This window comes from Cupressus sempervirens, chromosome 8 (genome assembly GCF_028749045.1).
Source record: "Cupressus sempervirens isolate cs-2001-9-10 chromosome 8, ASM2874904v1, whole genome shotgun sequence".
In the NCBI taxonomy this organism is placed as follows: Eukaryota; Viridiplantae; Streptophyta; class Pinopsida; order Cupressales; family Cupressaceae; genus Cupressus; species Cupressus sempervirens.
In genome coordinates, this window is record NC_143125.1 from 371,077,998 (window position 1) to 371,095,523 (window position 17,526).

Sequence of the window (17,526 nt, forward strand, 5' to 3'; positions counted from 1 at the left end):
ATCACTTGTGAATGCAAAATAATACAAAGGAATATTAAGAAAAGTAGATTTATTAAAAAATTATTCATACGAATTATACCAAAAACTAAAAGAAATAATGGATTTTTCACTATTAAATCAATCAAATTAGTAAGTGATCAACTAGAACAAGGTGAGGTTAATGGTAAAATGAAAGATATTTTCCCACTTTAGGAGAAATCTAAACCAAATCAAAATGAAATTGAAAGTTTGACAACATGCAAAGGGGGAAAAGTAAATGGGTTTCAAGAATATGAAGATCTCTACAACTCCTTGTCCACCCCTCTACTATTGTCATTAGCTCTATCTAAAGGAGATTATGAACATGAAAATGAGGAATGCATATATAGAATGGAGGAGAAATGTAATGCTTATAGGTTTCACTAAAGTTAGTTAAAATTTTGAAAGATAAAACAAGCTGATCAAAGAGTAGGTAGTAAGATTACAAAGCAAAATTAAAAGATGATAAGAACTAATCACCATAAAGAAATAATTATAAAAAATAAAAGCAACAAGTAAAAAGTGTAGAGACAATGTGGGTAAGTGAGACAACATAGATAGAAGCAATTCATTAAGTCATTGCAAATATTAAAATAAGAGAAAAAATAAATTAAGAAATTAAATTCAAGTGGAAAATATTGGGCACAAATCATAAGTGGTGATGGAGCCCTCCAAATTTTATAAACTCTAATTTTCACAATTTTGAGTGAAGCAAATCAAATAATTTTGAAAAAATGTTTTTTGCTATGCCACATATATCTGCAAATAATAGTGCAAAATTGTGATTTCCCAAGAAGATTGGGCAAGCTTGCGAAGTAGCAATTTTTTGCTAAATCATTGTCAGGAAGATAGAGAGCTCCAAGTTGAAATTTTTTTGAGCAACAAAGATATGGCTCATAGTTTTAGAAAACATGAGCTGAGAGATGTGCAAAAGAGTGAAATGATGATGTATCACAACATCTTGAAAAGAACAAACTTGGAATCAAGTGTTTGATAAGATGTGACAATATTAGAGTACAAATAAATGTGAACACATGTGGAATGTCTTTGAAGGGACATTCAATTAAAAGAGCATTAAATGTTTATGTTATATAACACTAACAAGTCTAAGTTGAAGTAAATATTGAAGCACTAAAGTCAAAGATTTATTATCATTTTTCAGCTGGCAAAATTACAGAAATGAGATTACACATTCAGGAGCATCTAGTTGGGGAGGCACTAAAACTAGTCATGTAACTAGGTTTAACCCCTAAATAGAAGGATCAGTTGGACATCATTCATAACATGTATGCAATAGCATGAGACTTGCAAATCAACTATGCAAATTATGCCAGTGATTTTGAATTGGAAATGGAAGAAGAAAAAACTAAGTTGCAACATAAACTAGCAGAGTTTCAAGGTCAACAAGAAAATAAATAGTACATGGACGAGATACTTGAAATGTTTTGAGGACTTTGGGTAGCTTAACCTTGGAAAATATAGGACTTTTTGTTCTTATTTTTTTATTGTACATATTTTTTTCTGGTTGCAATTAATTTTTGTTAGTTGTAGATTGAAAAGGTATGAAGCTTTGTTGAACCCTTTCATTTTCTAAAATAAATGGTACCAAGACCTTATAGAGATGCATACAAATTAACATGATAAGATAAGCAACAAATGATGATTTTGTATTTTCTAAATAGGTATTGCAACTAGATATCACTCAATTATACCTATTTTTGATATTAATACAAAGACTCTAATTTTATTCTAGTTTGGGAAATTTGATGTTCAAATACTTGCATTCAATAATTGTCCTCTTGGATTAACATTATAGTTTATAGATTGGACTTAATACATACTCTTGATTATCAAAGCTTTCATGTTATGCTCTCTTTTTCTGATTCATCTTCTTTGGCTAAAGTTAAAAATAATTAGACTAGATTTTTGTGTTTGAAGTTCTCTATCCAGTGGTTAATAATATCACACACTATCTTCAAAGAGTTTAATGATTGTGAATTAATATAAGATGGACTCTATTTTCCTAAATTGGATAAGGACCTAATCTTATTTTTTTCATAAAAATATGTACACTTTTGTATTTGGTGAAGTTCATTACTATATTCATCTACATTTTACTAAATTATTCTCATTTACACTTCCAATTTTTAAGCATTTTAAAGTATTCAAGTCCATAGTTTTGATTTTATCTTAAGAACCTATTGCTATCTTTAGAGAGATCACCAAGTATTCCATAAGAAATATGCTAGAAAATTCCTTGAACTAGTTTGAGAGGTTAAGGTATACGTCCACCTACCTAGGTCCTATAGATCTTGAAGTGTAGGGGAGTTTGGTCTTTGAGGATCATTCATGTTAATTGGCCAAATTGAGTTGGAATATCCCAACATTGAGTATGAAAGCTCATAGGATTTCCAACCAGTCAATTTGGGCACCAACAAAGACTCTATTGGGGAGAGTTTCTTGCAATAAGTATTATGAATACCCATAAATTATTATTTTGCATACCAGAATTAGAAGATATTTCCAAAGTACACTCTACTAGAGGGAGAACCCAGAAGACCCGACAAATAATACATTCCCTTTGAAAGAGAGTGGCAATTATATGTTAAATTTTCTATTTTATGAATGATCAATTTATTTCTATGGTGAGAAAGAATAACTTCAAGCATTTATCTTTTATGTTTACATGGGGAAGAAGGATTGTCCACATAGGGAACAAATTTTTGGAGTTAAGTCCCAAGAAAAGGAATCAAAGTAAAAAGAAGATATCCTTAGATGTGTCATGCATTAGATACATAAGATTTTTTAACCATGAGAAAGAAGGACATTACATTAACGATGATGAGCAACTTTGAATAACAAAACTCTAGAGAAAGAGAGGAACCCATTTTTCAATATGGCGGCACTTAATGATGAAAACCAACCAGAAATCTATCAAGAAGAAGATGAAGTGACAAAGGAAGAAGATGATGAAAATGATGAAGAAGCCCAATAATTAGATACAACCTTTGAGATATTGTGTATACCTTAAGAAGAGTCCCCAACAAGATGTTAGAAAGGATAGGGATTAAAAGGGATGAAATTATAACTTTAAGAAGGGATGAGGATAATGGGAATAGGAAGGATGGTAATTCATCAAAGTACAATCCTCCTCATAGAAATAAAGAAATTTTCAATACTTTAAATAAGAATCCTTTATATGAAGGGAATAAGAGAGAAGGAATAAATGATCATTGGATACATGATCAAAACAAAGGAAATGGTTATCGTCATAACAAGAATAAAAATGGATCAAATAGAAATGGAAATAAATTGAGAAATAATTCTCAGAACAACCATCAGAATATGTGAATAATCATAGAGGGTAGAACCATCATCAACTAAATGTAAGTCAAGGAATGAGAACCCCAATGATAGTTGAAAGGTATAGACAACTTGATTTTACAAGAATTGTAGGATATCCTAACCCTATTACAAATGAATTAATAAATTCTATTCCTAAATTCTCTAGAGATGAGACATAGTCTATGGAAGCACATGTCATCAATTTAAAGAATGTAATTGAAGAATTAGAAGATAATCATGAAGTTATTTGTGAAATCCTTAACTGGTGATGTTGTTGAATGCTACAAGGACTTCCTGATAGGTCTATATCTAGTTGGCAAGAATTTGTTGACTTATTTATTGAATAGTTTAGAGACCACAGTGACACATCCTTTTCCTCACATGAGTTAGCTAGTATTAAGAAGAATTCAAATGAATCAATTATTTGATTCAATAAGGTCTTAAACATAATACCAAGAGACATTTGACCAATGGATTATTTCTTAAAAACTTCTATCTAAGTGCTTTTGATAGTAAAATACATTATGAAATAAGGTCTCATAAGCCTAGTACATTACAAGAGGCATTCAAGGTAGCAACAACTATTGAAAATGATAGAAAATTTATTGTTAAGATTAAGAAGAGAGAGGTTCCAAGATTATTTGGTCCAAAAGCACCAAAACAAAGTATTAATGAGGAAAACATTGATAAGCTATTGAGTATTATTAAGGATTTATATGCCAAGAAAAACAAGAATGAAGGCCTAATACAAATAGAAATGATAGATCTTACATCAAGCCTAACATGTTCAAATTACAAGATATGTCATATAACACAACTCAGGAGGATGGTAGACTAGTAAGGAGTAACGAGACTCTTGACCCTCTGAAGAAGAGAAATTATTATGTTGAAGATAGCCCTTAGATTAAAATGTGCAGATTACTACATGTGCCTAAGTAGTGCTTGATTTGTATAGAGCGTATTGGAAGAAGAGAACCAACAAGATGTTGAGCAACCTATAGTGAATACAATATCATCCAAACCTCTTTGGAGGGATGATGATTCCTCAAAATATTAAAATGTTCCTAATGTCAATATGATGAGAACAAGGAAACAATATTCATAGAAAAAATTTTATGATGAAGATGAAACCCATAGAATAAGGTGAACAATTGATGAAGAAAGGGGAGCTTGTAAAATAGTAGTTGTGGAATTGGCCATAAGAAATTATAGGTTGAGAAATAGGACTATAAATACATACATGGGAAAATATCCAAAGGTTTCTATTAAAATTCCACATCCTAATTTACAGAAGAAGGATAAGGAGAAAGTAGTGCCAAATGATCAATTTACCCAAGAATAAGCAATTCCTCCAAAGGTAACAAATCCTTCTGAGTTACAACTAATAGGTAAACAAATGGTAAGTGCCAATTCATTTATTTCTAATACTTTGTCTCAAGTGAAGATATTAGATCCTTTTCTTGAAATTATTAAAATTCTCGAATATGGGAAAGAAGTTATTAACATTTTATCTAAAGTGAATGAAACCCCTATGGAGGATCACACAAAAGAGAAAACCACTAATGAATATATCTTGGGACCAATATTAATGAGAATTCACCACAAGTGGAGCCCTTTTATTTAACCCTACAAATAGGATACCAAAAGGATTGGTTACATTAAAAAGAGATTTTGATGAGAGTGAAAGCATCAAGGCCTACAAACCTACTGCTATACAAGAAGAGGTATATAAGATTAATCTTGGAAATGAGTACACACCTAAAGAAATATTTATTGGAAAGAGATTACCCACTAAAATAAGATCAGAACTAATTTTTTGTTGAGAAAGTATATACATGTGTTTGTATGGTCCTATGATGAATTAAAATCTTACAAAGAAGATCTTTACCAACATGAAATACCTTTGAAACCTAATGCAATACTCTTTAGACAAAAAAAGAGACCCATTAACCCAATGTTGGCTCCCAAGGTGAAGGAAGAATTGATTTAATTGAGAGATGTTGGAATCATAAAACCTATCAGGCATTCCACATGGCTATGTAACCTTTTTCCAATGAGAAAAAAGAATGGAGATATAAGGTTGTGTGTGGATTTTAGGAATTTGAAGGTATCATCCTTAGTATACAACTAAGCACTACATAACATGGAGGTGTTATTATAGAAAGTGACATGAAATGAATTGCTTTCCATGATGGATGATTTTTCAAGGTATAATCAAGTAGAAGTTAAGGATTTCTAATATTATAAAACAACATTCACCACTCCATGGGTTACTTATGTGTATGAAAGAATGCCTTTTGGCTTGATCAATGCTAGTGCCACTTTTCAAAGGGCCATGGATGTTTCTTTTTAAGGCCTAATTGATTCCATCCTAGTTGTTTATCAAGATGACCTCACTAATTATTACAAGGGGGCAAAAAAATCATTGAAGTCATTTAGAAAATAATTTTAAAAGGGATTTTCAATATGATATATCACTCAATCCTATGAAATTATAGTTTGGGGTCACAAAGGGAAAAAATTCTAGGGCATATTATTTCCAAAGAGGGAGTGAGAATTGATCTAGAGAGAGAAGCAACAATTGACAATGTAAAAGTTGTTAAGACAGTAAAATCTATTCAGTCATTCTTTGGTCAACTTAACTTTGTAAGAAGATTTGTTTTTAATTTTGCATAAAAACTTAAGCTTATTTCTAAAATGTTGAAAAAGGGAGCAAAGGTGGTATGGAAAAAGGAAGCCTTACAAGAATTTTTTATATAAAGAAAGAAATTAAAGAGGCACCAGCACTTAAATCTCCTAATTTCAAGAAACCATTCCATTTTTTCTTTGCATCTTACCACACTATTATTTCAATAATGTTACAAAAGAATGAAACAAGGAATGAAAAACCTATTACTTTCTTTAGAAAAAGTTGTAAACAACTAAGCTTAATTATGATATATGTGAGAAACATGCTTATGCATTGGTGAGGGCAATAAAGTCATTCAGACCTTACTTGGTTGGTGCAAATATACTTGTATAGTGCCAAATGTAGTTTTCAAAGATATTTTTTGACAAATATATACTAATGGAAGGAGATATGGATGGATAAATTGAATCTAGGAATTTAACACTCACATCCAAATCACAAAATTACTAAGAGCTCAAGGGTTGGTGAAACTTCTAGCTAATGTAACCCTTGAATCATCTCAGGTAAATAAAGAAAACCTCAAGAATATGGAGGTAAGAATTGAAAGGTACCCTTGGTATAGTGAGATGGTTTATTACTTAAGACATATGAAATTCCATGATGATTTGGATGAAAATCAAAAGAGGACTATAAAACTCTAGGCATCAAAGTATATCTTGATTCAAGGTGATCTCTACTAGAAGAATAAAAATGGAATATTACTTTTTTGTTTGGATACATACTAGGTAGAGTTTTTCCTAAAGGAGTTCTATGAGGGATTCTCTAGAGGTCATTTATTAGCTAAAACTACAAAACACAAGATTTACTGTACATCATATTACTAGCCACACATATTCATAGGTTGTTATGCTTATGTAAGAAAGTCCAAAGAATGTCAAAAAAATTTAGGAAGACTAAAGTATAATGGAGCCCTTCCTTTAAATACCTTGCAGGTAGAAGAACCCTTTCAAACATAGGGGAATATATTTTATACAAGAGATAAGTACTAAGTCAAGTGGGGGATATAATTGGATTTTGGTAGCCACTAATTACTTTACTACATGGGTGGAGGCTATACTAACTAAGTAGTCTTCTAGTAAAGTTGTAACCAAATTTCTAATAGAAAATATCATGATTAGGTTTGAAGTCCCTCATAAGATTGTTATGGATAATGGCATGTGCTTCAAATTAGAAGAATTGTTTGATTTTTGCAATAAATATGGCATAATCATCTCTTACTCTTCCCATATCATCCCCAAGGAAATCGAAAAGTGGAATCAAGTAACAAGAACATACTGAAGATTATTATAAGAATGTTAGATAACAACAAGACTTAGGACACAAAATTAAATTGAGCATTATGAGCAGATCGAATAATAGTAAAGAAGTCTACTAATTTTCCTCCTTTCAATCTAGTTTATGGTAAGGATGATAGACTCCCCTTGAATAACATATTTCTATTATACATATTTATAAATGAAGAGCAACTTTGGAGAATTGTTCGTTCATATGTGATTAATTGGAAAATAATTGTTAGAGTTACAAAAAATAATTATTTGTTAATTAATTGACTCCTCTTGAAGCCACTAGTAACCTATTGGTTAGGTTGTTTTAATCAAGAAGCAACTAGAAACTTCTTGGTTAGGAAGCAACTAGAAACTTCTTGGTTGAGTTGTCTTGATCAAGAAGCAATTAAGAAATATAAAAGGGAGTCAAGGGAGGCATTTGGAGAAAAAAATAGAATAGAGAACACAACAAGAGTTGTAGAAACATTTGCAGTGTTAGCAAATGAGTTTGCAGTGATAGCAAATAGTCTTGCAATGTTAGCAAGGGTCCAGTGATAGCATTGGGATAGCAGTGGGGAATATTAGCAGGAGAAATTAAGAGGTTGTCTAAGTTCTACTAGTGAGAGGCAAGGAATTTTGTATCTCTTGATTTGCTAAAGTTAATATATTTTCCATCTATAGAATTGGTTTTCCCTTAGGGGTTTTTCCAAGGACAATCTATCTGAAAATATTATGTTCTTTGTGTTCTAAATTTATTTTTGTATTTTATTGGTGAATTTGTAGTTGTGTTATTCTTTGATATTAGCTGGGAATTTATTTTTAGCAATTTAATAATCATTTACGATAGGAGATTAATAATTAGTGACTGTAATAGTGTAAATTTTCACATGGTATTAAAGTAGTGTTGAGGGTAGAAGAGTTTTTCCCTAGGAAAGAAATTGTGATCTCTTCAATTATTATTTCTTTAATCCCTTAAGATGGCTTTATCTAGTTTGAGAGATTAGGATAGATTGGATGTTGTCTCAAATGTTGGTATTTAGAAGGCCAGGATTTCTTTATTATTGGAAGAGAATGGTATCAAAGATTATGCTACCACTAGTATAGTTGTACCTATAGATGCTATACAGCTTGCAGCATATAAGAAGGATGATGCTAAGGCAAGAAGGATTATCCTTGATGGTATCAAGGATCATATTGTTCCACATATCACAAAGCTAGATACAATGAAGAAGATGTGGGACACCATTTTGAATCTGTACCAGAATGCTACCACTAATAGGAAGATGATTCTCAGAGAGAAGCTGAAGAATACCTAGATGAACTAGGGAGAAGACATTAGAAGTTACCTCACCAGGCTTAGACTTGTCAAGGATGAGTTAGTGTACACTCGAATTGTGTCACACTCTAAACCTTTCTATCCAAACGATTCAATGAGTTGGAATGCTTGGATGTCGGCTTAGAGCTCCCTATCCACAGAGTGCAAGAGAGTGTATTTCAAGTTCAAGGGCTCTTAGATGAGCCTTAGAGATACTCTTCTTGCTAGTAAACCATGCAATGGGAGGTTCCAAAGACAAGATGCAAGAATGCAAATATCCTAAGGAGTTCCTCAAGAATGTAATGCAACTAAAGATTAAACTAGAATGAATATGAAAAGTGAAACTATTCTAAGCATGGATGAGAGTGTTACAATACCATTATTAAGCTATGTGAGATTAAGCTACATGTAAAAATGAAAGCTAAGCTAAGCTAGAATTCCATGATGATGAGAGAATGTAGACAAGAAATAGAAGTTCTCCACAAAGCTCCAAAGAAACCTATTAGAAAACCTGCAGCATAACAATATTCAAAAAATGAGGATTCGATTGAGGGGGAAAGCTCTCTCCCTTTTAAAGATGTATGGATGGTAGAGATCAAGATGGAGATGGTGGATGATCAATGGTGGAATTCAAAAAGAGGAGTGATCCATGTGCACACACAAGTCAACCAATAGAATATAAGTTGACTTGTCATATAAGACAAAAGTCACAAAGCCTTTTCTTTTAATTGCAAAATAGAAAAAGGACTTTATGTGTGCACTTTAAGTGGGTTAGAAGAATGGGGTCTTTTATTTAATTAAAAGGGGACATGTTTTTTTAATAAAATAATGAACTTAGGATAGCATATTCAAACTATAGGTTATAATCAAATAAATTAATTATTAGCAATTTGGTCTAGGTAAATGATTGAATTAATTTAGCTAAAATGTTGAAAAGGGGGCTAATAGTCTAGATGACCATTTTTAGGTGATTACATTTGCCCCTCTTTGACTAATGTGTGATCGATCTGGGAACACATTATGTCAAAGAAAATAGAAAGCCAACTAGGTGGTGATAGATATAGATATCTGATTCCAAAGAATGAAATGCAGAAATAGATAGCAAGTCCTAAATGCATAGCCTAATAGCAGTAGTACTGAACACTAGGAAAAGATGATGTCAAAATTCAAGAAGAATGCTAACACTTAGCAAAGTAGATAGATTGAGAACAAGTGAGAAGATCAAACAAATGCTCCAAAGAAATAGATAGCTGTAGCAATCAGTGATAGAGTATTTCTGCCCCCTCGGGATTGAAATTGAAATGAGGTAAGGGGATGCAAAAACTAGCTAGACATGAGAAAATTAGAATATAGCAATGTCCAAGATGACCGATAGATGATTAGAACCCAAGAATGACTATAAGAAATTGATAAAATGCCCCAGTTTGACTAGAGTGGACCTTAAAGGATATGGCATAAAAATTAGGTCAAAATGAGTAGAAAGGTGATTTTAGACATGAAACAGTGAATTGAAGTAGATATGAAGCATAGAAATGATGAAGACATGAAGAAATGAAGATGCCCCAATGACAATTTAGAGATTAGACCTCAAAAGGTCAGCTAACTACTCAGAAGAAAGTAGAATTTTAAAAGACAATTTTGACCATCAAGATGAACTCGAATTTGGATTTCGATCTCAAAAATGAATCTAGGACGTTGAAATTATTTAAGAGGTCAAAACTTTATATAATGTGATGATAAGATAGAAAAGAGATGAAGTGAAAGATTAAGAAGGTGAAAAGACATGAACAAGAAGAAAGTAAAGAAATATATGAAAGGAGTTAGCTAATATGTCCAAAAAAAAGATGAAGAGAGAGCTCTCCCCATATGCAAGAATGCAAGACTAATCTAGAAAATGAACCTAAAATGCAAGCTAATATGCAAAGTGGTTTACTAGAAAGAAGCGCATAACATTTAGACTCTTAATTTCATTATTGAGCATTTATTAGGTACATCATGAGATCATACAACCATCACTAGTATAACTATGAGGATATGAATATGATCGATATTAGATAGGTATGTGGAAATCCAATCTAAGCATCAAAAAAATGTAAGTCAAGATAACTACATGATTAGATTCCCTAAGTTTAATTTAGCAAGATTACACTTGTATCAAGGCATAAGTGCCAGGATAAACCCTAAGTGTGGTCTTGCAAAACAGTTAAGGATGATACATTTGTAAGTCAACATGTTGAATAGGACCAGCGTAAATGCTTACAACACTATAGAAAAACAAAAGTATACCCACAAGCAGAAATCAAAAAAATATGTCCCATGCCCCCAGTCTTCTAGTCAATGAAATCCTTGAAAGACTATTAGGGAGGGAACATATAGTAAATAAATCATCATAGACAGCACACAAAGTAGATACAGATCAACATAGCTCAGTCGTTTAAGTGTTAAAGTGCATGTGTGCAAGTCACTTGGCCATTTCTTCAAGACTTGATTCTGATAGTGAGAAATATCATGACATCGGAGACCATAGGTAAACTATCTGTAAAGTGTTAAAAAAAAAACTTGATGTCAAAGTGGAGGAAGTGTTGAGAAACACTATTTTGTGAGTTGTCAAAGAAACCCTAATGCACAAGAATACCTCAAAAGGCTAAGCAGTTGTGCCCCCAAGACGAGGACAAGAAACAATTCCAAGCTAGGAAATGTGTAGCAAAGCAGGTGATTGAGACTGATAGACATAAGTGTAAGGGTTTCAAGTAGTGCCTGTTTCCAGGTTTTCACCACTTGATAGATTTTTTCAGGACTTTTTTCAATTTTTTGTATTTTTCAATTTTTCAATTTTTTTTAGTGATACATCAAAGCGCCTATTGCTAGGTTTTCACTAAGATGATCTTTTTTTTAGGACATTTTCTGATTTTTAGAATTTTTTAGAAGGTTTTAGAGATTACTAGTTCTCAAGCAAGATCACATCATTTTCTCCCAATGTCTTGCAAGGTGTAGGACATGATGGAGCAGAAAGTTGGTGGATAGACAAAGATGGATAAGAAAGAAGAGTATGAAGCAAGTGAAAGTGATCCTCAAGGACTGACTCCTCAGGAGTACCTAAGCTAGGGAAAGAGGTGAAATAGTCATAAGAAGCATATTTTGGATAAGCAATGGAAGTAATGAGAAAGATAGCATGTAGGATAAGCAATGAAGCCAACAAGTGAGATAGCATGAAGTGTGTAGTCCAAAAGAGTAGCCATGTCAAGAAACCTATGAGAACCATGTTTCATTTATTATGATCAAGACCAAGGGGTCAACTAGATAGTATAGCAATGGGATAGAGCAATAAGAATAAAGCTCAAGATAGAGGCTACAAGTGAATGGGAGAGCACAATAGAAAATCTGGTGAATAAGATAGCCAATATGCAAAGATAGCTCAACATTGTCAAGATCAAAGAGAGAAGAGGGGATAGATGGATGATGGAAGAATTACGCATGCTGCCTGTTTGCCAAGTTTTCATCATGGTGCTTATCTAAGGTGCCACAAGAAGTAGTTTTCACCAAGGCACATTTTCATTTTTTTTTCATGTTTTTTTTTAAAAAAAATCTTCTTCTTTTTTTTGAATTTTTAGAAAGAGCTGAAGCTATTTGAATGTAGATAATGCTCCTATAGAAAAGATAAGTCATGATAAGCCAAGACCATAGAAAGGTATGCTCAAAGATGTTGATAGGGTGATGAAAGGGAAATGGTAGTAGGAAGAATATATGGAGGATAAGAGTTCATGTATAGAAAGGAGGTGTAAGCTTTAGAGGATTTCATGTGGGTAACTAAAATATTGGACAAGATAAACATTGACACACACCTTGAAGGGTATTGGAACAATGGAGGAATCATGAAGCTTGAGATTTAGATGTATGAGGTGGTAGAAGAGATTTGGAAAAAAGTGGAGTGGAAGGCTTTGGAATATTTTTAGGAAGATTTTTGGAAGAAGATGGAATGGAAGCCTTTGGAAGCTTGAATGTCAACTTTGAAGTATTTTCAATATTCAAGCCTTTTAAAAGAGACTTGGGAATCCATATAACTTTAGACTTTCCTTTGGATACTTCAAAACACATTTCTTCAATAATGGGTTTAGGAACCCATATTTTCTTTGATTTAGCTTTTTTAATAGTGGACCTTTGCGGTCTCTTTTGTGCATTCTCCTTCTTAGCATTCACATGTCGATTAGATGGGACATAGTGATCTTTCTTTTTCAATGGATTCTTATGTTTATTCTCACTTCCAAAGGACTTGGGATTTGTGGATGAATAAGGATGATATGTCTGGTTTAGATGTATAGATGGGTGAAAAGTCATCAAGGATGAGTGTTTTTGTTGATCTTGAGGTATTATAGCAGAGCTATGGAATGAGCTAGGAGTGAATGTAGGAGATGGAGGAACATAAGGCCCCAATATGGATGGAAGGTTTGAATGCTTTAGCTTAGATGGATAAGGACCAAGGATAGATTTAGAAGATGCAAAGGGATAGTGGGAAGGGATATCAACATCTTTAGAGTGAGCAACATGGTCAAAGCCATCAATAGACTCATGAGTAGCTTTGATAGGAGCAACATTTTTAATAGGAGCACTTGAAGCTTGAGCACAATTTTGAAGTGGATGTGGAGAAGTAGAACATGAGGGGACACTTTGATCTTGACAAGTAGCTTTGGATAGCATATGAAGAGAACTTTTTTCATAATTTTCAGTAAGCTCAAAGGAGATAATGGAAGTGGTATCTTCATCACACTTAGGAGGTGGAAAAGATATAGGATATGGAGGAGTGACATTTTGAAGGAGATGAAAGGGTGCTTGATCTTGATCTTTCTTAACATTTTTAGCTTTTTCATTTTGAGAGCCTTCTTGACATGAAGCCACTTCTAAGGACAAGGGAGAATGAAGAGTGAATGGAGTAGTTCTTGGATTAGGCATAGTAGTGCATGAAGGTTGAGGATGTTTAGGATTAGTAGCATGGAAAAGGTTTGCAGCCAAGTGAAGGTTAGCTTGAGTTTCTTTTAGAGGTAGCCCTTGAGGATACACGTAGTCTATGTGGAAAGCATTAGGTTCCTTTTTTGATAGAGGCATGTTGGAAAGCTTTGAAGTGTTGGGAGATGCATGAGTGTTGGAAGAAGTGGAAGATGTAATGGAGCCACTACTAGACATAGGTTCATCAATGTAATCTTGCTCAAGAGAAGTATCCTCAGCACATGAGTCACTAGAGGTTCTGAGATCAACAATCTCATCATCAATGAGATCTTGGATTTTATGTTTCAGCTCTATACAACCAGAAGTAGCATGGTCATTAGATTGATGATAAGCACAATACGCATCCAAGAAAGGATTTCCATAGGAGCAAGACTTAGGCAATATGATGAGCTTAGTTTCAAGAAGTGTTTGCAAAATATCATCATAAGAATGTTCCAAGGGAGTAAAAGTCCTCTCAAAAATATGTCTAGGATCTTCTTGTTGTTTCTCAAGTGAATAGCATGTGTTCATGTCTTCATCATTATCTTCATCAAAGACAGGTCCATCATGAAATTTTGGCATAGGCTCAAGTGCTTGTTCTCTACAAAGGTCTTTAGATCTAGAAGATGAAGACATTTGATATCTTGAAGTAGAGCTTGTAGACCTAGAAGAAGAGGATGACCTCAAAGAAGGTGACTCACATGCATGTAAAGACCTTAAGGAAGATTCATGTAATGATGCAATCTTCTCCTCTAACCTTTTCTCAAGTTTAGACTTCATTTCTATCATGTGCTTAGATAGATGAAGGTAAGAAAGATCATTTGTCTCTTCTAGTTCTTTGTATTGCACATATAGATCTTGAAACTCTTTAGTGACATGGAGGATATCATGATCATCTAGATTTGGTTGAGGTTTGATAGCACAAGCTTTGAATTCCATAGTGGTAGATAGATAATCAAGCATGAAGGAGACTAGAGGAAGCTAGTAGGGTGACACAAGATAACTTGATGTCCAAACTAGAGAGGTAGATTATTCACTTGCCAATATAGTAGAGAGAGATTAAAGTGACTTGTCAAACAATATGTCCAAGAAACTTACGACATGAATGACTCAAGTCAATAGTTAGGCAAGATGCCCAAATAACCAAATAGATAGAGAAAGCAAGGTGACAAGTGAACAACTTTCCCAACCCAAGAGTGTAGTCAAGAAATCAAGGTAACCATTTCAGCAAAAGGATAACTAGCAAGCGGACATAGACCATGAAGACAAAAAGACCAAGAGCACTAAGACCAAAGAGTCACTTTAAGCATGTTCAAGAACAAGAGACATAGAAAATAAAAATAAAATGATGAGACTCCCCTTAGCAAGCAACACAAGAAAATGTTTGCATTTGATGTTTTGACTTGGTTGACAAAGTTTGACAATAGTTGATTGCATAGCAAGTTTGATGTTCAAAAGCAATTTCTTTCCAAGCAATATAGTGACACATGGAGTAGTCTTCAAACAATCAAGCAAGGGACAAAGCAACCTTGCATGATACAAGCATATGTGAGGTCTTAAAAGAAAGCCGTATAACTATCATCATGTGTATGTTCCAAAGATTTCCACAGGTCTAGCACATTCGAGAACACATCAAGAAATATCTACCTAAAGGACATGGTTCATTACTCAACAACTTAGCCCACGCTTGATGATCCTTTGCCTCACACCAAGTGGTTTCCCACAAGAGATATTGGCTTTTTCATGGAAGTGCCATAAGCACAACCAAGGGAACACATATGGTGAGTGTAAATCTTGGAGTGATCTGGGTAGTCCACTAGGATCGATCCTTGCACCAAGAAGTTGAGTGGCTAAAAAAGGTAGTTACTAACTTGGAGTTTTTAGATCGGGCTTTTGTTCATAGTGTTCCTCTTGCTCCCAATTATGGGACACCTCACCTTGCGATGAGTAACCGATCTCGCGATCACAAGAGTACCTTAAGTATTCTTGCCTAGTGATATCCCTATGGTCAAAATCCCATAAGCGATCACACTAGGCGAAGACAAATACTATGTCTACCAAAGTTTTGTGTCTTTGGTAGCCTTGAGTTTATAGTGGGTTGAAAGAGCCAGGTAATTGGCTTGTCCCCACTTGGATCGTTCCTCTTAGGTTGTCCGAGAGCAGGCCCTCTAAAGGATTCTAACTACACAAAGTGGATCAACTTTTGGAAGTCAAGATTTTTGGTTCACCACAAGGGTGAAGAGCATACTCTCCTATTCCAATCGTTTTCTCCCAAACATGCCAAGAAGATTAGTTACCCCTTGCTTTTGAAACCAAATGGCAAGTCAAGATTTTTGATTCACCATAAGGGTGAAGAGCATACTCTCCTATTACCAAAAGACTCCAATCACAAGTTTTATGTGCCTATGAAAAATGAACAATTAGTCAATGCCACACATGAAAACAAAAAAGCAAAAAAATTTGAGTTTTTATGCTTTGGGCAGCCCTGCAAACAATGGTAGTAGCCCTTGCGCATTTGAAACTTTGACATGCGTTCTTTTTATGTAATGTTTCAATTTTTTTTCATAAGGATGGCAACCTGTAATCACAACTTGTTAGCACCAAAAGTCAGTGTGAAATAACATAAAAATCTGTAATAAAAAGTGGTGAGTTGCCTCAAAAATCCAATTTATCTTCCAACCAAGTGCATGCAAAGAAAGTGCAAGTTAATCACAAATGCTCTCATTTTTACTTTTTGATTTTGACCTAGTCAACAAGATTGGACTTGTTTGCTATGATTTTGTATCCAAAAATAAAAATAAAAAGAAGAGAACCCTATCAAAAATTAGAGAGCTTTCCAAAAATGAAAAAAATTTAAAAAAATCTCTTCATTTGCGCTCTAGAGATCGATTTTGTCAAAACAGGCCAAATTTATTAAATCAAGTTTTTGATCCTTAATACGACCTCAAAATTCAAAACACAAAGAAAGAACCCCTATTAGAATTGAAAACACTTTCTGAAAATATAAGTTTTAAAAAAAAAATCGCTAATTTGCGATTAAAAATATCTTTTTATGAAAAATAAAGAAAAACTCATAACTTTCAAAAATCATGTCAAAATGCTCTAAAAATCGTACTGAGACATTTTGAGCACATACCCAACTTGAAAAAAAAATTTCAAAATGAAACTCCACGCGGTTTAAAAGATATGATCAAATCTTTAAACCAACTAAGTTTTTGGCTTTCAAACCAATCTACTTATGGGTTGGCCTTAAAATTAAAGTGATAATTCTAAAAAAGAATTTAATTAGATCCAATATGCTGTTGTAAAAAATTAGAGATGAAAAATAAAAGCAAATGGAGCTAGAAACTTGATTCAAGCCCCACGGTGGGCGCCAAAAATGTACACTCGAATTGTGTCACACTCTAAACCTTTCTAACCAAACGATTCCATGAGTTGGAATGCTTGGATGCTGGCTTAGAGCTCCCTATCCACGGAGTGCAAGAGAGTGTATTTCAAGTTCAAGGGCTCTTAGATGAGCCTTAGAGATACTCTTCTTGCTAGTAAACCATGCAATGGGAGGTTCCAAAGACAAGATGCAAGAATGCAAATATCCCAAGGAGTTCCTCAAGAATGTAATGCAACTAAAGATTAAACTAGAATGAATATGAAAAGTGCAGCTATTCTAAGCATGGATGAGAGTGTTACAATACCATTATTAAGCTATGTGAGATTAAGCTACATGTAAAAATGAAAGCTAAGCTAAGCTAGAATGCTATGATGCCATGGATGAGAGAATGTAGACAAGAAATAGAAGTTCTCCACAAAGCTCCAAAGAAACCTATTAGAAAAGCTGCAACATAACAATATTCAAAAAATGAGGATTCGATTGAGGGGGAAAGCTCTCTCCCTTTTAAAGATGTATGGATGGTAGA